This window comes from Nicotiana tabacum, chromosome 14 (genome assembly GCF_000715075.1).
Source record: "Nicotiana tabacum cultivar K326 chromosome 14, ASM71507v2, whole genome shotgun sequence".
Classification (NCBI taxonomy): Eukaryota; Viridiplantae; Streptophyta; class Magnoliopsida; order Solanales; family Solanaceae; genus Nicotiana; species Nicotiana tabacum.
Window position 1 is genome coordinate 85,091,975 of NC_134093.1, and position 23,597 is coordinate 85,115,571.

Here is a 23,597-nt window from a genome sequence, read left to right on the forward strand (position 1 = left end):
CCGTGATGTTTATTCATATGCATATCAGATCTCAGTCTCTGTTATCATTTACTGTTATATCATGTTATCATTGTTTGGGCTGAGTAGTATGAATCTTGTGAGCGAGTGAGACAAGAGAGACCGATGAATGAGTTGGTCCTGAGAGCCGGATTGTGAGTGTTATTATAGATAAGGCTGCGCCGCAGCAGGACTTATTGTCTTATTTATTATTGTGAATTGAGTTGCACGCCGCAACAGACCTTAAGGGCATTATATTAGCGCTTGGGCAGGATCCGCCCCTCCGGAGTCTAAAATACCAACAGTGAGCGCAGGTACAATGATTTATATACACATGCTTTGGTGAGGGGCATTGATGCCAGGCACCCGTACAGTGCTGAGTGATTGTGTGCGATGAGTGGGTAATGAGATAGACAGTTTGAGTACTTGGTATTATCACTGTGATACATTACATTTGACATGTAGGTATAGAGATGTAACATTCCTCACGCTAGCTGTACTTGGCATATTTTATCAATGTTGGTCTTAAATTGTTGAACTTGAAAACATGCCTAAATTTTCATACTGTATACAAGCTGAGCATGGTAGTTTCTCTGAGTTATTGTTGTCATTATCTTGTTATACTTGTGTTGTCATTATTTTGATTCAGACTATGTATTTCTTAGCTCGTCACTGCTTTTACCCAAGGTTAGTCCTGTTACTTATTGAGTACATTGGGTCGATTGTACTTATACTATACTCTACACTTCATGTGAAGATCCAGGTACATTTGGATGCGGTGATTGCTAGGGTGGTGCTAGTACCTGTTCGGAGACTTCGAGGTAGCTGCTATGATGCCCGCAGACCTTGACTCTCCTTCCCTCTATTTTTTCCAGTACTATTCTATTTTTCTCTGATAGTTGTACTAGAGTTTCTGACTATATTGACACTTAGTAGCTCATGTACTCGGTGATACCAGGATTTTGGGATTGATGTAGTTGAGTTGCAGTTGTTTTATCAGTTATTTATAAGACTATCCACTCTTGAACCTATTAAATTATGTTTTTATTTCAAATGCGTAGTTGTTATGTAATTGTCAGCTTGAATAGTAATGTGTTAGGCGCCATCACAATAGGTTGAGATTTTGGGTCGTGACAAGTTGGTATTAGAGCACTAGGTTACTTAGATCTCACGAGTCATGAACAGGTTTAGTAGAGTCTTGCGGATTGGTACGGAGACGTCTATGCTTATCTTCGAGAGGTTACCGAACCATTAAAAAACTTCACTTTCTTGTATTCTTTTCATGTGGATATGTTGATTCAGGAAACTAAACTTCTATTATTCTATTCTCTCACAGATGGTGAGGGCACGTACGACTGGATCAGGAGGACGACCACCAGTACTCCCAGCTAGGGTTGTGAGAGGCCTGGGTCGCGGTAGAGGCTGAGGTGCAACTCGTACTGTAGCTAGAGCAGCACTTGTGGAGCCACCAGTTGCTCCAGCTCAGGAGCAGGTGCCAGATGTGGTCGAGCTAGTGGGACCAGGTCAGGCACAAACTGTGCCCATTGTGATTCCAGGAATTCAGGAGACTTTGGCCTAGATATTGACTGTATGCACGAGCCACTTCTCAGGCCAGGGAAGGTGCTCAGACTCCCATCGTCCGTACCCTAGAGTAGGTAGCTCAGGGACTCCAGACATCGGGGGTACTACCAGCCCAGCAGGTTGCAGCTGCTCGGGCCCAAGTTGGCCCAACTATGAGTGATGAGGAGCAGAAGAGACTAGAGAAGTTTGGGAAGCTCAAGCCTCCAGAGTTTAGTAGGGTTGAGTCAGAGAATGCTCAGGAGTTTATAGGTAGGTGCCAGCGGATCTTTCGCACGACGGGTATTTTTGAGACTGGTGGAGTTTCATTCATTACTTTTTAGCTGACGGGAGCAACCTACAGATGGTGGGAGGCCTATGAGTTGAGCAGGCCAGCCGGCGCTGCACCACTTACGTGGCATGAGTTCTCAGTTCTTTTCTTAGAGAAGGTTCTTCCACTGACTCTCGGGGAAGAGTTGCGTAGGCAGTTTAAGCAGCTAAGCCAGGAGGGTATGTCAGTGACCCAGTATGAGATGAGATTTTTAGAGATGGCTCATTATGCGGTATGGTTAGTTCCCACTGAGAGGGAGAGTATTAAGAGGTTCATTGATGGCCTCAACTATGGATAACGTTTCATCATGATTTGGGAGATTGTGACGGGTGCGAGGTTTGACAAGGTGGTTGATATTGCTATACGCCTAGAGTTTGTTCGCGGTCAGGAGCTTGAGGAGAGGGAGGCCAAGAGGCCTCGTGGATTAGGTGGTTTCAGCAGTTCCTCATCTGGAGGACAGTCCCACCCTAGCAGGGGTCATCCTTATAGGCTCGCTCAGATGGCTCATCCGGTTCATCATGGTGCATCAGCTAGCCATGGTTCATACTGTGCTTATTCGGGTCAGTCATCTTTTAGTTCCCTCTCGGCTCAGATTTTATCCAGTACTCCATCAATTCAGGGTTCATCTATACCAAGTTCTTCTAGTGGTTATTCTATTTCTTGGGGTTTGATTCAGTCCCCGCCGCCATTGTCGAATCAGAGTTGCTTCAGGTGTGGAGAGTTGGAGAATGTGAGGAGGTATTGCCCTTGCCTTATGAGAGGTCCAGTTCAGCAGAGAGGTTACTTCACCGCCCGTTCAGCCAGCTCAGGGTAGGACTCAAGCTCGATTATATGATTTTTCGGCCAGGCCAGAGGCTGCTGCTTCGGACGCAATGATCACAGGTATTGTTTCAGTGTGCCATATTATTTGACCCTGGTTCCACTTATTCATATATATCATCGTATTTTGCTCGTTATTTGGATATGCCTCGTGATTCCTTAGTTACGCATGTTCATGTATCTATGCCCGTGGGTGATTCTATTATTGTGGACCGTGTGTATCGACCGTGTGTGGTGACTATTGGGGGATTAGAGATGAAAGTTGATCTCTTATTACTTAGTATGGTTGATTTTGATCTGATTCTAGGAATGTATTGGTTGTCACCATGTCATGCTATTCTGGATTGTCACGCTAAGACCGTGATGTTGCTGATGCCAGGATTGCCTAGGATTGAGTGGAGAGGTTCTCTAGACTATGTTCCTAGTAGAGTGATCTCATATTTGAAGGCCCAACGGATGGTTGGGAAAGGATGTTTGGCATATTTGGTCTTTGTTAGGGATGTTAGTGCTGATACTCTTACCATTGATTCTATCTCGGTAGTGCGAGACCTTTCAGATGTGTTTCCTGCAGACTTATTGGGCATGCCACCCGACAGGGACATTGATTTTGGTATTGACTTGGCGCCGGACACTTAGCCATTCTCTATTCCTCTGTATTGCATGGCACAATCAGAGTTGAAGGAATTAAAATAGCAGCTTCAAGAGATTCTTGATAAGGGACTCATTAGGCCTAGTGTGTCCACTTGGGGTGCACCTGTTCTGTTTGTGAAGAAGAAGGATGATACTATGCGGATGTGCATTAATTACAGGCAGTTGAACAAAGTTACAATTAAGAACAAGCACCCGTTGCCGTGCATTGATGACTTATTTGACTAGCTCAAGGATCTAGAGTGTTCTCTAAGATTGATTTTAGGTTTGGGTATCACCAGTTGAAGATTCGGGACTCTCATTTTTGAAGACGGCATTCATGACTGGCTATGGTCACTACGAGTTCCTTGTGATGTCTTTTGGGTTGACCAATGCTCCAACAACATTCATACATCTGATGAACATTATATTCCAGCCATATCTTTATTCGTTTGTCATAGTATTTATTGATGATATACGGGTGTAGTCACGCAACCAGGGGGAGCATGGCAGCATCTGAGGATTGTACTACATACATTGAGGGAGAAGAAAATGTATGCTAAATTCTTCAAGTGTGCGTTCTGGCTTGATTTTGTGGCATTCTTGGGGCACGTGGTGTCCAGTGAGGGGATCAAGGTAGATCCGAAGAATATTGAGGCAGTTTAGAGTTGGCCCCGACCATCTTCAGCTACTGAGATTCAGAATTTTCTTGGCTTGGCCGGATATTATAACCGCTTCGTGGAGGGTTTCTCATATATTGCTGCACTTTGACTAGATTGACCCAGAAGGGTGCCCTGTTTACATGGTTTGATGAGTGTGAGGAGAGCTTTCAAAAGCTTAAGATTGCCTTGACCATAACTTCAGTTCTAGTTTTATCTTCAACATCGGGGTCATATACGGTGCACTGTAATGCTTCTCGGATTGGTATTGGGTGTGTCATGATGTATGAAGGTAGGGTGATTGCTTATTCTTTATGCCAGTTGAAGCCCCATGATAAGAACTACCCTATTCATGATTTAAAGTTGGCAGCCATTGTTCATGCACTAAAGATTTGGAGGAATTATCTCTACGGTGTGTCGTTTGAGGTATTTACAGATCATCGGAGTCTAAGGCACTTGTTGAAGCAAAAGGATCTAAATTTGAGGCGATGGAGATTGTTGGAGCTGTTAAAAGACTATAATATTACCATTTTGTATCCTCCTGAGAAGACCATTGTGGTGGCCAATGCTTTGAGTAGAAAGGCGGTGAGTATGGGTAGCTTTGCATATATTCTTGTTGGTGAGAGACTGCTTGCATCAGATGTTCAAGACTTGGCCAATCAGTTCGTGGGGTTAGATGTTTCGAAGCCTAGTCAGGTTCTAGCTTGCATGGTTTCTCGGTCTTCATTATATGAGCACATCAGAGAGCATCAGTATGATGACCCCAATTTGCTTGTCCTTAATGACACGGTACAACACGATGATTCCAATGAGGTTTCTATTGGAGATGATGGGGTAGTGCGGATGCAGGGTCGGAATTGTGTGCCCAATGTGGATGGGTTACGAGAGTTGATTCTTGAAGAGGCCCACTGTTCGTGGTATTCCATAAATTCGGGTACCACGAAGATGTATCAGGACTTGAGGTAGCACTATTGGTGGCGAAGAATGAAGAAATATATAGTGGACTATGCAGCTCAGTGCTTGAACTGTCAACAGGTGAAGTACACGCATCAGAGGCCGGGCGGTTTGCTTTAGAGGCTTGAGATTCCTGGGTGGAAATGGGAGTGCATCACCATGGACTTAGTTGTTGGGCTCTCATAGACTTTGAAGAAATACGATGCTATTTGGGTAATTGTGGATCGGTTGACTAAGTCCACACATTTCATACAAGTTGTGACTACCTATTCTTTAGAGCAGTTGGATGAGATCTATATCCATGAGATTATTCGTCTTCACGGTGTGCTGGTGTCCATTATTTTTGATCAAGGCACGCAATTCACATCGTAGTTTTGGAGAGCAGTACAGCAAGAGTTGTGTACATGGGTTGAGTTGAGTATAGAATTCCACCCCTGATGGATGGACAGTCCGAGCACACCATTCAAATATTAGAGGATATGCTACGCGCTTATGTTATGGATTTCGGGGGGTTTTTGGGATAAGTTTATATCACTTATAGAGTTTGCCTACAATAACAGCTTCAATAGAGTATTCATATGGCTTCTTATGAGGCCTTATATGGGAGGCGGTGTCAATCTGTAGTTGGGTGGTTTGAGCCGGGGGGGGGGGGAGGGGGGCTCGGTTGTTGGGCACAAATTTGGTTTAGGATACCTTGGAAAAGGTCAAGTTGATTCAGGATCGTCTTCGCACGACTCAATCTAGACAAAAGATTTACACCGATCGGAAGGTTCGTGATGTTGTCTATATGGTGGGAGAAAAGGTATTGCTCAGAGTTTCACCCATGAAGGGTGTGTTGAGGTTCGGGAAAGAAATGAAACTTGAGACCTCGGTATATTGTCCCTTTTGGGGTGCATGAGAGGATAAGAGATGTGTCTATCGGGTGTTCACCCTGTATTTCATGTTTTCGTGCTCCGAAAGTATTACGGTGATCCATCTTATGTTTTGGACTTCATCATGGTTAAGTTAGATGGAGATTTAACTTATGATGTGGAGCCGGTGACCATCTTGGATCGGTAGGTTCAAAAGTAGAGATCAGAGAATATAGCTTCAGTGAAAGTTTAGTGGAGAGGTCAGCCACATGAGAAGGCTACTTGGGAGACTGAGCGGGAGATGCGGAGCAGCAATCCACACCTATTTGAGACTCCATGTATGATTCTAGACTTGTTCAAGGATGAATGTTTATTTAAGAGGGGGAGAATGTAACATCACTGCCGGTCATTTTAAGTACTTTAGCCTCGTTCCCCCATTTATTTCTTATTTTATGTTCGATTGTGGTAGTTGATTTGGTTCTGGGGATATTTTGGAATGAATTGGGGCACTTAGTCCTAAGGTTAGAAGCTTAAGTTGAAAGAGTTGACCGGATATTGACTTATGAGTAAACGATTCTGGAGTGGAGTTTTGATGGTTCCGATAGCTTTGTAAGGTGATTTTAGACTTAGGAGTATGTCTAAATATTGATTTGGAGGTCCGTCGGTCGTTTTGGCTTGAATTGGCAAAAGTTAGAAAGTTGAAGGTTTGGAAAGTTGAGAAGCTTAACCGAGAGTTGACTTTGTTGATACTGGACTCGGATTTTTGTTCCGGAAGATGGAATAGGTCCTCTGTGTCATTTATGACATGTATGAAAAGTTTGAGGTCAATCGGAGTTGATTTGATAGGTTTCGACATCGATTGTAGAAGTTGAAAATCCATTAGTTTCAATAGAATTGAATTGGGGCGTGATTCATGTTTTTTATGTTGTTTGATGTGATTTGAAGATTCAACTAAGTTCGTATGATGTTTTAGGAAGTGTTGGTATGTTTGGAATGGGTCCCGGGGGCCTCAAGTGAGATTTGAATTGATTTCGGATTGAGTTTGAGACTTATGGAAAATCTGCTATGTTCAGTTCTGGTGCAACCGCAGCTACGAGGTTTTGGCCACAGGTGCGGCGCCGTAGAAACGGCCATGGGGTCGCAGATGCAATCATGAGTAAAGTTGGGCAGTGGTCGTATGTGCGAGGATTTTTCTGCATATGCAAGCCCGCAGATGCAATGGAGCTGTCGTAGATGCGGATTTTTGTCAAGAGCTAATGGATCGCAGAAGCGGAAGGCTTCTGCAAGTGCACTCCCACAGGTGCGGCGCCCGCACCGCAGAAGCAGACACCCGCCGAAGCGGGATTTGGGCTACAGAAGTGGCTGGTCGAGAGGTTTAATGAAATCCCGCATAAACGAGCTTTCTTCCACAGGAGCAGAGCCGCAGATGTGGCTGGTGAGCCCGCATAAGCGGAAATGCTGGACAGAAAGATATAATCGAGGGTTTTGAGATTTCTTTCATTTTTGGACTTTGGAAGCTCGGCTTGTGGCGATTATTGAGAGGGGTTTCACTATATTTCATGAGGTAAGCAACTTTGATCACTTTTGTACAATACTAATATTGAATACCCATTGATTTTTTCACCTAGATTATGTATTTTTGAGGTGAAATTTTGGGGATTTGTGGTATATGTATTGGAGAGTAAGATTTGGGGATTTGATGTTTGATTTGTGGTCGGAATTGGATGATTTTGGTACGGTTGGACTCGTTATTAAATGAGTGTTCGGATTTTGTGAATTTTGTCAGGTTTTGAGGTGTGGCTCGGGGTTGACTTTTTGAATTTTTTAAAAGAATTTAGCTTTATCGTGTGGGATCGATTCTTATAGCTTGTATTGATTATATTAAGTTGTTTGTGACTAGATTTGAGTCGTTCAGGGGCCGATTCGCGATACAAAGGTTTGTTGGAGTATTGAGTTGCGCACTTTGAGGTAAGTAACCCTTCTAAACTTGGTACTGATTGTATAAATCCCCGAAATATGTGTTATATGGTTGGTGTTGAGATGAAGCACATGCTAGGTGAGGAACGTGTGAGCGTGCACCGTGGTAATTATGACTCGGTTGATTATGTGGTATTGTGTAGCTATCTAGTCTTGTTTTATCCATATTATTCCTACGTGTTAGAGTAATTGAGCTGCGATTCATGTTAGAGACCATGTTCAGGCTATGTGTTTATTCTGTTGGGACCCACTGAGGTCATTTCTACTATTGAGTTATTTTCTTAAACTGTAATTATGTACTCAGTCATGTTTATTCATATGCACATCATATCTCAATCTCTGTTATCATTTACTGTTATATCATATTATCATTGTTTGGGCTGAGTAGTATGAGACTTATGAGCCCCTGAGAAAGGAGAGATTGATGAATGAGTTGGTCCTGAGAGCCAGATTATGAGTGTTATTATGGATCGGATTGTGCGCGGCAGGACTTATTGGCTTATTTGTTATTGTAGATCAAGATGCACACCGCAGCAGGCCTTAAAGGCTTTATATTAGCTCTTGTACAGGATCCGCCCCTCCACAGTCTGATATACTAGCAGTAAGCGCATGCATTGTGATTTATATACATGTGCTTTGGTGAGGGGCATTGATTCCAGGCACCCGTACAGTGCTAAGTGATTGTGTGTGATGAGTGGGTAATGAGATAGACAGTTTGAGTACTCTGAGAGTATGAGTACTTGGGATTATCACTGTCATACAATACATTTGACATGCATATTTGACATGTAGGCATAGAGATGTAGCATTCCTCATGCTAGTTGTACTTGGCATATTTTATCAGTGTTGGGCTTAAATTATTGAACTTGAAAGCATGCCTAAATTTTGTACTGTGTACTAGCTGAACATGGAAGTTTCTTTAAGTTATTACTGTCATTATCTTGTTACACATGTGTTGTCATTATTTTAAGTCAGACTATATCTTTCTGAGCTCGTCACTGCTTTCAGCCCAAGGTTAGTCCTGTTACTTATAGAGTACATTGGGTCGGTTGTACTCATACTATATTCGGTACTTAGTGTGGAGATCCAGGTATATCTAGACGCGGTGATTGCTGGGGTGGTGCTAATACCTGTTCGGAGACTTCGAGGTAGCTGCTATGACCTTTTTCTTTATAGTAACCTTATTCAACTGTCGATAATCGATACACATCCTTAATGACCCGTATTTCTTTCGCACGAACAAGACTGGCGCACCCCAAGGTGAAGTTCTAGGCCTAATGAAGCCCTTATCCAGCAAGTCCTTTAATTGCGCCTTCAACTCTCGCAACTCTGCCGGGGCCATCCTGTACGAAGGGATAGAGATCGGCTGAGTGTCAGGAAATTCATCTAGGAAAATATCTGGAAATTCATTAACCATAGGAACTGATTGTAAAGTAGGAGACTTTGCCTCCACATCTCTAACACGAAGGAAATGATAAATGTAACTTTCGAGATCATCTTCCTTTCCTTAAATAGGAAATAAACCTACCTTTTGGCGTAGCAATGTTCCCCTTCAATTCAATTACGGGTTCACCGGGAAACGGAAACCTAAACATCTTCGTATCACAATCAACGTTTGCATAACATGATGCCAACTAGTCCATTCCCATTATCACATCAAAATCAACCATTTTTAACTCAAATAGATTCGCCGAGATTTAACGACTAGAAATCATCACTGTACAACCTCTATATGCCCTTTTAGCAATCATAGAATCTCCTATCGGAGTGGATACCGCAAGTGGTTTACTTATCAATTTAGGCTCAATGCCAAACTTATTAGCCAGAAAGGGTGTAACATATGATAATGTAGATCCCAAATCAATCACCGCATATACATTGTAAGAAAACACAGACAATATACATGTAACAATATCCAGAGAAGACTCGAGATCATGTCGACCTGCTAGAGCATAGGTTCAATTTAGAGTACCGCTCGAACTTGGCACTGCACCTCTACCTCTACCATGACCTATCAACTGTTGAAAACCCCATGCTGGAGGTCGAACTGATAAGGAAGAACCAGGCACAAATCCAGTTAGTTGAGCCGTACCACCATCTCCTTTGTTAGAACAATCCTGTATCATATGGCCAGGTTGTCCGCAAGAATAGAATGCATCGGAACCTCGACGACACATTACAAAGTGGGCCTTGCTGCACTGATCACAACGGGGTGTTGGGGGTCTCGTCTAACTAGTATCCCTATGATATTGTGAGCCTCATGCCCATGAATTCTGACCTGGACCAGAATAGATATATCGATCATACCGAAGCCTCTAAAACTGTGGAGGATCACTAGCTACAGGTGTCGCTGAACTCCTCGAAGACTGGGGCCTGAAACTACCTCTGAAGTCACCAGAATACCCTGCGCATCTCGCCCTCTTATGCTGGCCCCTATCCTGCTCCCTATATGCCCTTTGCTGGTGCTTACGATCCTCTAGTGTCTGGGTATAAGCCTGAATACAAGAAATATCCATGCCCTCCACCAAGAAGGCAGTCGTGCACTCACTTATCAGATGTGGTCCCTACCCGTTCACGAACAGGTGCACCCTATCGCTCATCTCGGCCACCATATGGGGAGCATACCTTGCTAAAGTATCAAAGTGCATGCTATACTCTCACACACTCATATTACCTTATCAAAGGTTCAAGAACTTATCAGCTCTAGCTCGTCGTATCTCAACTGGAAAGTAGTGACGAAGAAAGGCCTCAAGAAATTCCTTCCACACAGCTGGAGGAGCGTTCAGACCCCTAGATCTCTCCCAACTGTCATACCAGAAAACTGCTAACTCCCGTAACTGATAAGAATCCAACTCTACTACCTCCGTAGCATTGGCGTGCATAACCCGCAGTGTCCGATGAACTTGATCAATAAAGGTCTGCAGGTCCTCCTTGGGGTCTGATCTGGTAAACACTGAAGGGTCTAGATTAATAAAATCACAAACTCTTGCACTAACCGGTCTGTTAGCAGCATTGGTATTCTGCCTCTAAGCCTGATCAGCTACTAATCTAGTCAACAACTGCACTGCACTGTGCATATCCTGGTCTGTAGTGCCAGACAGAGGAATTGTCGCAATTGCGATGAGTATTTTGCATTTATGAAGATCCCATAGACACCATGGTGGTCAATGATGATGGAGAAGCCAGCGAGCAGGGGGATTCTCTACATAGAAGACGACCTTCCTCAGTTCAACAGAATGCTCAATCTATTGAGTTAATTACACCAACCGAGGACGATGCCTCGACACTCTAGGGGGAGTATGATATGGTGGAAAATGCCAACTCTCGTTTATGAATCCCAATCGCCGTGTCTGGTACTGTGAGGCTGAGTACCTGGTCCCTCCGTCTTCGGTTGATGTGCAACCAAAAAATAGCACTGCACTTGCCGGAACCACTTCTCATCCTTCAATGTCATCAGCTTCATCTCCTTCTTCACCAACTCCGCCTCTACCACTAGCAACTACTACATCATCTCTGTCGGCCACAACTGCTCGAGAGGAGGATGTCCCTCTTCCCCAGTCCCCAGTTCATGGGAACCTGGGGAAAAATTATGATATCCCCTCCGAAGATCCCCAAAAGAGGAGGAGCGTCACCCTCTTAGTTTCTACCAGGTGCCATCTGTTATCCCGGCTGGTGGAACTTGCTAACTATCTGAAGCCTTTGGTTTCACAAAAAGATAGGGAAAAAATACAAGCTCTCTCGGGTGAGTGTTTGTTGAACAATGCCATTCACAACGCAACAACAGTATATTTTTTGTTTCCTCCGTTATTTCTACTATCTTTGATATTGTAGGATTTGGAATTTGTATTTTCATTTTACATGCCAATGTTTCTTGCTTTCGAGGGTCTCAAAAGGCTGATTCGTGATAAGGAGGAACTTACCTCCGAACGGGATCAACTTTTGATCGAGCGAAATAAAACTGTTGGTCGCTTCTCGGAATTGGAAGCATGAGCTGTTGAGGCCGTTGAGTTAAAGGCTCGGTTTCAGCAAGGCTAGAAAAAAGTAGTGACCCTTAGCCAAGACGTTGCCCCGTTGAGGGCTTAATTTGAAGAAGCTAAGGCCAAATGGGTTGAAGTCCATAATGTCGTTCTTCCTGCATCCGATCGTGAGGCTTCCTCTGCTAAAAGATGGAATAATTTGAAGGTGGCCTTAAAATCCAAGGTTGAAGAAGTTATTGATGCTGAGGCGCAGTATGCCCAATTGGAGTAGAAGCATAAGAGGACCATTGAGCACAATAGAATATTCAGCTCTACTGTCTGTGACCTTGATGTCAGCCTCCGGTCCGTTAGATCTGCACGAGATAACCTTTCTGCTAAGGTTGACAGACTTAAAGAGGAACTTAAGCACCGAGTAGCTTCCCTCATTGTTGAAAAAACATATGCTATGTACAGCATGAGGAGAAAAATCTTGGAAGAGGTCAAAGCGGGTGTCATTGACTTTGATACGAAAATCGCTAAGGCCCGTGAGCTGTAGTTAGGTGCAAAAAGGGGTCTTCTTGCTCGGCCTGATGCTACCGATTCTTCTGGTTCTAGTTCTGAGTTCTTGGGAACTGAAGAAGAACTGAAAGGTGATGATGTTGAAGGCCCAAATAATGAGGGATGGGATATTGAACTGGCGGCGGATCTACCCACTTCTTTTGGGGGCGTAGATGCTTCTCTTCCTCCGGGTTCCGGAGATGCAACAGCTTAATTTTTGCTTTCTTTTTTACACTTTTTTACTTGTGCTATTTGGCACACTTATTTTAAATAGAGACACTTTTTAGGTTCAAGTATAAGTTTCTTTTTGCCTCCTTTTGTTTAAGTATGTGCGCATGTTTGCTCTTTGCATCTTTTTTTCGTATAAGTGTTTGCACAAGTTCTACTGTTTGCGTTTAATTGTGCAAGGATTTGGGTGTGTTTCCCCCGAAAACATTTGGATTTCGGGCATAAGTTATTCCGAAATGAACCCTTTAATGTGAGGGTTTTTATAAGAGAGGGCCCTCTTATGCTTATAGTGCTCTTGAAGAGGACATCTCCTGTTCATTATGGCACTAGCATTTGAAGTATTGTTTAACTTTTAAATGATACAATCAATTTATAGTTCAGACAAGAAACAAGATAGAAGTAAACAAACCTTACTTTATTCCTTCCATTTTCAAAAGTACATAAGCATTCATTGTGCTAAAAAGAAATTGTCGTTTCTTGTGGCTAACTTGTACAACTTGTTTCTAAGGGGTGGACATGCAATCTCCGGTGCCGATGATACAACTATTTTTTCGGGTTTCGTATTTCAGTCGAAGTGGCAATCGTTGTTGCCGTATCCTCATATCATTCCCCCAGTGTTCGAATGCGAAGAATGCGAATTTAAACACTAGAAGTTTTACATCTTCGAGGATTCTACCAGTGAATTGCTAGATAATCTTCAGTTCGATAGCAAACTTCCCTTCCCCTTAGAAATTTATGCTATCGAGCCAAAGATTATCTACCTATCCCCCAGTGGTCTGCACTTGTGAACGGTCGAGTAATCTCTGTTCGACAACAAACTTTACTTCCCGGTAGGAACTTTTATATCGAACAAAAGACTATCTAATCGCTCCGCAATGGTTCTTTTCTTGTGTGCCTTATCATTTGAAGGTCTTATTACTACTACCGAGGCTTCCTTCGTAGTATGCTTTCCGTTGTTGCCTCGTTAAAAACCTTGCCAGAAAATCAAATTAGGACAAAAACTGGACGAAGAAAAAAAAGAGTGCAACGCATACTTTCAGTACAAGCAAGGTTCATTAGCAATAGTATCTCTTGAGGTGTGCCACATTCCAGTTGCTTGGCAACGTTTCTCCATTTTGATTTTCTAACTCGTATGACCCTTTTTCCGGTGACAGATGAAACCCGGTAGGGGCCTTCCCATGTTGGACCTAACTTCCTCGCATTTAGATCACGGGTGTTCTGAGTTACTTTCCTTAAAATCAAGTCCCCTACTTTGAAATAATGGACGCTCTTTGATTGTAATATCACTCTATTCTCTGCTCTTAGGATGACACCCTTATATACGCCAAGTCCCTACATTCATCGATCACCTCCAAATTGACTAACATTGCTTCACTATTTGCCCATCATTTGCCCAGAAATACCTCATGGTAGGCTCTCCTACTTCCATCGGGATTAGGGCTTCTGCCCCGTACACAAGAGAGAAATGAGTCTCCCCCGTGCTCGATTTGGCCGTTGTTCGGTACGCCCATAGTACACCTGGTAGATCTTCGGGACATTTACTTTTAGCTACTTCTAATATCTTTTTGAGACTTTGTATAATCACCTTGTTTATTGATTCTACTTGGCTATTTGCGCTCAGATGATAGGGTGATGATGTGATCCTCTTGATGTTCAAATCTTCAAAACTTCGTGACTTTGCGCCTATAAATTGTGGCCCGTTGTTGTAGGCTATCTCTTTTGGTATCCCAAATCTGCAAATTATGTTCTACCACAAGAAATCTATCACTTCACGTTCGCTGATCTTCTGATAATGACCTACTTCAACCCACTTAGAAAAATAGTCAGTTAAAATCAAAAGAAATCTTACCTTACTGGGGGCCAGTGGCAGTGGTCCGACGATATCCATTCCCCATTTCATGAATGACCATGGTGACAAAACTGAGTGCAATGGATCCGCTGGTTGATGTACCAATGATGTGTTGCGTTGACATTTATCGAATTTTTTAACATAAGCTTTGGCGTCTTGTTCCATCCGGGGCCAATAGTATCCTACCCTAATAAATTTTAACACTAAGGAATCTGCGCTTGAGTGATTTCTGCAAATCCCTTTGTGGACTTCTCGCATAACATAATTAGTTTTGGAGGATCCCAAACATCGGGCCAACGGGCCTTGGAAAGATCTTTTGTACATTTGAACCCCCTTAAAGCTGTATCGAGCTGCTTTAATACGCAAGGCCCGAGATGCCTTAGGATCTACAGGCAATTTCCTGTGCTCGAGATAGTCAATAATCTCGTTTCTCCAATCCCAGACCAAATTAGTCACGTTTACCTCATAATTGACCATACCGGAGTATGATCCTTTCATTTTCGTAGAGGAGGTAAGGTTAGCTAGTGCATCTACATTTGCATTCTCTTTCCTCGGGATATGCATAATTGACCACTCCCAAAACCGAGCAAGCAGAGTCTTGACCTTCATTACCTATTGTTGCATGTGTTCCTCCTTGTGTTCATTACCTATTCTTATGGCATGTCTTAAGGTTTCTCCCGAAGGCATGGTTAGTACTATGCCTAACCCGGACCCCTTCACGTTGGAATCTCCATCCGTGAATAGGGTCCAAACTCCCGATGTCGATTCTGACACCATCACTACTTCTTTGGTAGTCAAAGGTAATAATCCCGCACTGAAATCGGCCACAAAGTTGGCCAAAACCTGTGACTTAATTGCAGTCCTGGGTTTATATTCTATGTCAAATTCGCTCATTTCGACGGCACACTTGGACAACCTACTTGAGAGTTCATGTTTATGAAGAATATTCCGCAGGGGAAAGGTTGTCACCAAAATTATCGAGTGACTTTGGAAATAAGGCCTTAGCTTTCGAGCGGCGACTATGAGGGCTAAGGCCAATTTTTCCAGATGTGGGTAGCGAATTTCTTCTCCCATCAAAATTTTACTTACATAATAAATAGGAGATTGCGTACCTTCAACTTGACGGACTAAAACGATACTTACCGCTACCTCCGATACCACTAAGTAGATCTGTAGTTGTTCACCTTCCTCCGGTTTTGACAGTAACGCAGGACTTGAAAAATACCTTTTTAGATCCTTCAAAGCCTACTAACATTCCGATGTCCATTCAAAGTTATTCTTCTTTTTGAGGAGTGCAAAGAAATGATGGCATTTTTCTGAAGATTAGGAAATGAATCTGCTCAAAGCGACCAGTCTCCCTGTTATCCTTTAAACCTCTTTTACACTTGATAGTTGGTCTGGAATGTCTTCGATGGCTTTGATTTTATCGGGGTTAACCTCGATCCCCCTTTATGACACCAGGAATCCCAGGAACTTACTAGAGCTGACCTCAAATGCACAGTTGTCGGGATTAAGATTTATGTTATGCTTCCTTAAGATGTCAAAAGTTTCTTACAAGTGTCTAAGATGATCACCTGCGTTCAAAGACTTAACTAGAATATCATCTATGTAAACTTCCATAGCTTTCCCTATTTATTTGTCAAATAATTTGTTTACGAGCCGTTGCTAGGTGGCTCCGACATTTTTTAGCCCGTAGGGCATCAAATTGTAACAATATGTGCCGAAGTTCGTGATGAACAAAGTTTTTTCCTGATCCTTCGGGTTCATCTTGATTTGGTTGTACCCGAAGTAAGCATTGAGGAAACTCATTAACCCGTGCCTGGCTATCACATCAGTCATTTGATCAATGTTTGGCAATGGGGACGAGTCTTTTGGGCACGCCTTATTTAAGTCCTTATAGTCTACGCACATGCGAAATTTATTATTCTTCTTTAGAACTACTACTACGTTAGCTAACTAGTCATGATACTTTAACTCTCAGATTGAACCAATATCAAGCAAGCAAGTTACCTCTTCCTTGACGAATTTATTCCTGACCTCGGCAATAGGACATTTTTTTTGTCTCACCGGAAGGATGTTAGGATCCAGACTTACTTTGTGCACAACCACATCCGGCAGGATACCTGTCATATCCGCATGTGACCACGCAAAATAATCGGCATTAAGTCTGAGAAATTCAATAAACCTACACCTGAGTTCGGGATGTAGTCTAGTCCCCAAGTGGAACTTTCTCTTTAAGAAATTTTTGAACAATGCGACTTGTTCGAGTTCTTCCGCCATGGATTTTGTTTGATCTACGACCCTCGATCGAATAATATTGGCCGAGCTTCCTGGATCAATTAAAACACATTTAAACTGAATTATTTTCATAAGGATAGAGATTACCAAAGCATCATTGTGGGGTTGTGAGATCCCTTCTGCTTCCTCATCATTGAATCATAAAGTGCCTTCTGGCACATAGTCTCGAGTTTGTTTTTCCCTGGTGATTGATACTTTAGTGCGTTTGAACACGGGCCCTTGTGGAATATCGACCCCACTAATGATCATGTGAATCACGTGCTGTGGTTTTTCCTACTCGTTTTTCCTGTTTGCATCCCTGTCTCTAAAATGGTTTTTAGCTCAGTCGCTCAAGAATTCTCGAAGGTGACCCTCATTGAATAGATGGGCCACCTCCTCCCTTAGTTATCTGCAGTCTTCGGTTCTATGACCATGTGTACCATGGTATTTGTATATTTGATTGGGATTTCTTTGGGATGGATCGGTTTGTAGGGGTCTGGGCCATCTAGTATCTTTGATTCTCCCAATGGCTGACACAATACCTGATGCGTCGATGCTGAAGTTGTATTCTGATAATCGTGGTGTTTCTATGGATTCGGCATGTTTATCGAAGCCACTTTTGCTCATGAGCCCTCGATAGCTCTGTCCTCGATCGTTCCTTCGATCATTTCGGATGGGATTGCATCCTGGGCTGTTGTTTCTATGATCTATGTTGTATGGTTGATACCGATCTCTCTTCGATCAGGGATCTATGTCGATATCTCTTTGAGATCTACCGATGGGTGTGTTTGGATAAACGGAACCGAAAGGGGTCCTCAATTGATCATCCTCGACCCTGATCTTTGACTGGTACCGATTATGTACATCGGCCCAGGTTACTGATGGATATTCAATTAAATTCTGCTTTAGCTGTCGTGATGCCACCGAACTTCATTCGTTCAAACCTTGAGTAACTATGTCGCATGCTCCTTCCCATTATTACTTGAAATTGACATTGCGTTCATCTCCCTTGTTGCCAGTTGATCGCCTCTTATTTGTTTAATTCCTTCGAGAGTTGGGAATTTTAGCAATTGGTGATATGTTGATGGCACAACCTTCATCTTGTGTAACCATGGTCTACCCATAATAATAGTGTAGCCCATGTCACCGTCCACCACCTCGAAAAGGGTCATCTTCATCACCCCCTCGGTATTCGTGTGCAACAAGATCTCCCATCAGGTTATCACACTTGCTAGATTGAATCAGGCGAGGAGCTATGTGACCGGAATGCTGCTTCCGGTGAGCTTGGCTTGCTCCAACACCCTACATTGTATAATGTTGGGCGAACTTCTTAGGTCCACCAGAACACGTTTAATTTTAAAATCTAAGACATTTAAATAAATTACCAACGTATCGTTGTGCGGTAGAAACAATCCATATGTGTCTTCCTCCGTGAAAGTAATGTCGTGTTCAGCAACTTTCCGGAGTCTCTTACTGTGGGTCACTAACACCTTCATTTTTTTTGCCGCCGAGAATGTAACCTCGTTAATATCGTTCCCCCCAAAAATCATGTTAATCGTCAGGCGCAGGGGATCTTCTTCTGCTTTTGAAGGTTCTACATTATCACGATTTGCGACCGTAATTGTTTTTAGCCCGGTCACTTAAAAATTCTCTAAGATGACCATTCTTTATCAATGTCATCACCTCTTCACGCAAATGCCGACAGTCCGCTATCTGGTGACCATTGGTCCCATATTATTCGCACCACAAATTCGGATCACTTTAACTGGGATCAGATCTCATAGTCTTTGGAAACCAAGCCTCTTTGATATTACTCATAGCCGACACCAGCTCCACTACGCTGACATTAAAGTTGTACTCGGAAAGCTTGGGATAAGAGGAATCTCGGGAACCTGATGTCTCCTAGTCTTGCAGTGACGTATTGTTCGGTCGTGATCAGCTCTCCTATCTGTGGCGAATCTATCCGATGATCGAAAACCTTTGCCGCGTCCATCGGCCTATTAATAGGGCAAAAATCGACCCCTTGAAGACTGTCGATCCAAGTCAAAATCATCTCTTGACTTATATTTATTCTTCTTTCGGTCTCGACCCTTGGTTGATGCCAGAAAACCGAGCAGAGTATCTTCGATTCTTATCTTTGATTCATACCGGTGCTGAACATCTGCCCATGTTGTTTCCTGGAACACGAGCATACTTTCTTTCATCTTTCGGGTAGCGTCGGAACTTTTCGGGTTCAAACCGTTGGTGAATGCTTCAACTGCCCATTCATCTGGTACGGCCGGTAGCAACATTCTTTCCTTCTAGAATTTGGTCACAAACTCTCGCAGCAACTCGGACTCTCCTTGTGCAATCCTGAATATGTCGGCCTTTCGGGCCTGTGCCTTTCTGGCCCCAGTATGGGCCTTGATGAAAGTGTCCGCGAGCATCTCGAAGGAGTCTATAGGGTGCTCGGGCAAGAGCGAATACCATGGCAGGGCTTCCTTCGTAAGGGTCTCCCCGAATTTCTTCAGTAAGACTGACTCAATTTCGTGGGGAGCCAAATCGTTCCCCTTCACCGTCGTTGTATAGGTGGTTATATGCTCTTGAGGGTCTGAAGTCCCATCATACTTCGGCATGTCCGACATTTTAAACTGTTTCGGGATCAATTCTAGTGTTGCGCTTGGTTTGAACGGCAATTATGCGTACTTATCTGAGTCCGGCCCTTTTAGCACTGGTGGTGCGCCCAAAATTTGATCCATTCGGGCGTTCATTTCCCTCATAAACTGCATAAGTTCGGTTTTAATGGGATCATTCTCATTTTTGTTACCGGGTCCGCCACATTCCCCCCAGCCCTATCAAATCCGACTTTGCCCCTCAGGGTGTTGTTATCGACCCTCAGTATTGTTTGATTTGTGGGAGCACAGGGAGGAACTACACCTTGTCCATCCACATTGTTGGAAGCACCCGACAACACCTGTTTTAATTCCGTCATAACATGATCCTGCCGCGAGAGATGGCCCATAATGGCCCTTTGTTATTCCCTCAGGATCTTTACTATTTCAATGACGTGCTCATCTTCAACATCATCAGGGGTTGCCTCCCGAACGTGTCGGGGATATTGCCCGCCGTGAACCGGCACGGCCTCGTTCCCCTCATTGTGGGTACCACTGATGGAATCTTTGTGCTGAGGCTGAGTTCCTTGGGCCTCAATATTGTGTGTGTTGTTGACACCACTATCTACCATTTTTAATATTTTTTTCCTAAGAACAAAGAATCAAACAAGTTAGTAATAGATGCAGGGATCAAGTCAATTACACGACGGCCTATGTTCCATGGTAGGCGCCGAACTGTTTACCCGTAAAATAATACAGTTGAATTTATACGTGGTTTATAGACAAGTGAATCGGTTTGATCCAAAAATAGTAAATTAATCAGATAAAAATGTAAGACAACCTTGAAATTGAAGTAAAACTACAAATATCTCAGTCCTAGGCGCAGAGCTTCTAGAGGCAGTAAGGACAATATAAATAAACAAGAAGGTCAAATGTTATTGAGCTTTTGATAGAATATAGTGTATGCTTGTTAGAAAATTCGTCCCCCTTTCAATGATAATTGAGGTCACTATTTATAGTTACACCTAGGGAACAAGGTCCTAGGATCAAGCCCCTCTTAAATGATAATTATAAGAGCCATTGAAGAATGTGTAACGGTGGGCAGTGAATGTCATATTCTCTATAACAGATCATGCACTTAATGCTATAGAATATTTTTCATTGAATGCTACCGGATGACAGACATTTATTTTGCCTTTATGAATATCATTCTTTCCGATGACAAGCGAGATCATTGCTTTCGGGTCTGACTATCTTTTGTGTTCGGCTCCACGTGTCATTTTCTCATGCGATCATTAAATATGAACATATTTTACCCCATACAGTCATGGCTATGTCCAGCCAAGGCTTCATATTCCCGTTGAAGTGAATCACAACAGCATTATGGATCTCATCCATGATTATACTCGAATTGTAGCCAAGACCAAGCACATGCCATGATTTATCCAATGATTTTGTTGTTGAGTAGAAGGTAGCTAATCCAGGTGGAAGTGTTCCCAACTTCCACAAACTCCAATCCTCATTCTGATTAAAAGAGATAATTTGACAAAAAGGAATTCCTCAGTAAGACAAATGGGTTATGTTGCATTGAGTTCTCAAACTCGATCTTTCACTTTCTAAGCTAGAATAGCTGATAGAATAAACAATCAACTAGCAGAGGTAAAATTAAGCACAAAAACAAAACTCATCAAGTTCCAATGATATTTCTCGGTGGATTTTTCATGCCTCCAAGCATCAAGGTCAAAAATGTTCATCCCAAATGCCCAGTCACAAGCCTTAGGATTGAACATCTCCTGAATGAGAGGATACAAGAAATTCAAATACTAAGCGTAGCGATAAAAAGATCCAAATCAAGTGTCAACTGCCCCATTGACCTTTCCATCAATATCAATACTCCACAATACGATGAAGCCTTGGATACATCTCTGGCAAATAAAATCTTAAGTGATTTAGCATTGACAAGTACTTGGGATTCCTAAACTTCATATTCTTCACATCTTTTGTTGCATTTTCTGCTCTGTTTTGAAAGTAAAATTTCTGTAAATTTACTGATTCAAGCTGCCGGTGCACTGGTAAATAAGAGGACGTTAAGAATTTAAATTCCTCCACAAATTTGACTTAAATGTGGGCTTTCCCAATTGGCCTTATCTTAAACCAAACTTTCATTGCAGCTAAATTTATCTAGTCAGTAACAATATGGAACACATGTTTCGGTGGCTCCTCTGCATTCTTTATCACTGAATTCACAACCACAGACACTCTGTAATGACATTATTCGAAAATAAGGCATAATGGTATAAATAAGGGTCTTCAAATTCAGGCTTAGGGTCATCATCGCTGTATTTTTCCGGATGGGCAATTCTCTCCTTGTCGTTTTATGTATTTGAGCCCCATTCTCCCTATTTGATACTTTTTGTAGGTTCTTTTATTAATATGTGACTTGATGGTAGGCTAGAATCACATGTTTTAGCCATAATTTGCACTCCAATTACTGCATTTACTTGTGTTTGAGTTTAAATGTTAGTGTATTGCATTTATTACGTATTTTATGCCTTGTAGGAAGTGATTTCGATTTAAAAAGATATTTGGGAGCTAAATTGAACAAGTTGGAGCTTTAAAATCTGAGTAAAAGCCCAAGAGATTAAACCGGGATCACTTTCGGGGGTTGGGAGCCGAGTCTGGATATCAAAAATTGATAAAATGGAAACACTATGGAAAATTTGCATTGGCGCGCCGCATGGGGTAGTGCTCTTGTGTAATTTTCTCAGAGTATTTTTCCTGTTTTGGCTAGGAAAAGGTAACATCGCCTGGGCCCACTCCTACATGGTATAAATACACCAAAAAGACGTTTTTAAAGGAACTTTTGACCTTGTAAGCGTTGGGAGAGTATTTGAGGCTAGAAGACACGGGATTTCATCATCTTTCCATCGATTCAAGATGAGAGTTTGGATGGTAAAGTTAGATTGATGCTTTCTTATTCTTTAATTATAATTTTGATGACTTCCTCCATGATTATGGAGTAATTTTTCTTGAGGTTTGACGGATATGGTGGTTAGATAAATATTTGTGGATTTTAACTCTAGTTCGTGCTTGAATTCGTTTATGAAGTTTTGAACTGTTGCAACTTCATTCGTCAGGTTATTTAATCGAAAGAGGAATATATTGGTGATTAACTTTGAATTATCTTGATTGATTTAATTCATTGATTCTCTTAAGTAATCGAAAGAGCTTGTTGAATCGTTGATTAAATCAAGTTAGGAGAATATTCGAGAGACGTTTTCCTAAGGACCAATCCATTAACGCATGCTTGCATTTTTCACAGTGCTTATATTAGTTCATCTCGTAGAGTTAAGATTTAATCGAGAGAGGAGTCGTGACTACATTTTTGAACTAATCATCGAATAAATTCGTGAGAATCATTAGAACATTAGAGTGAATTAAACTAGAGTTACATCCTTATTCCTCACATTTATAAGAAACCACTCTGCGAATCTCTAATTCCTTGCTGGTAATTGTCAATTGATTAATTATAGTAGTTAAACGTAGTTCATAATTATTACAACTCAAGTTTTGATCATCCCGAATAACGTTAAGCTAGAAATTACTTGAGCATTGTTTAAATCCAATCACTGTGGGGACGATAATTAAATCCAATCAGTTTTAGCCATCATTTCTATATTTTGAGATCTCGAATAGCTCCAATTAGCCTTCCTCAATTTGCGTGCGCCATCCGTGTCTTTTTCAAAAAATATTTATGTGAAAAATTGATAAAAATGAATTGCGTTGACTACAATCAATATTTTATGTAAACGAACCTGGATCAGTATTTTGAAGGTTCTAATGGGTCCGTATCGTGATTTGGGACTTGGGCATATACCCAGAATCGAATTCGGAAGTCCCTAACTTGATTTAACGTAATTTGTTGAAAACTAGTAATTTGAAGGTCTAAAAGAATTCATAAGTTTGACCGAATGTTGACTTTATTGATACCGGGTTCGGATCTCGGTTTTGGAACTTGGTATAGGTTTATTTTAGTATTTATGACTTGTCTGCAAAATTTAGTGCAGAACGGAGTTGATTTGACGTGATTCGGACACCCGATTGTAAAATTTGCATGTTCTTGAGTTTTTTTGAAAATATCATTCATTTTGATATTCGATTCATAGTTATAGGTGTTATTTTGATGTTTTAATTGCGCGAGCAAGTTTGTATGATGTTATTACACTTGTGTGCATGCTTGGTTTAAATACCGAGGGGCTCGGGTGAGTTTCAGATCCACTCTCGCGATCGCGAAGGGGAACTTGGGCTGGGGGTGGATTTACTCTACGCGAACGCGGGGAACAGGTCGCGAATACGATGCTTCGGG

At 42.2% G+C, this 23,597-nt stretch overlaps 1 pseudogene; it reads right to left on the reverse strand.

The window, feature by feature from the left end:
* Nucleotides 1-20,202: 20,202 nt before the first annotated feature.
* LOC142169025 (galacturonosyltransferase 8-like) lies at nt 20,203-22,544 on the reverse strand (annotated as a pseudogene).
* Nucleotides 22,545-23,597: the final 1,053 nt, after the last annotated feature.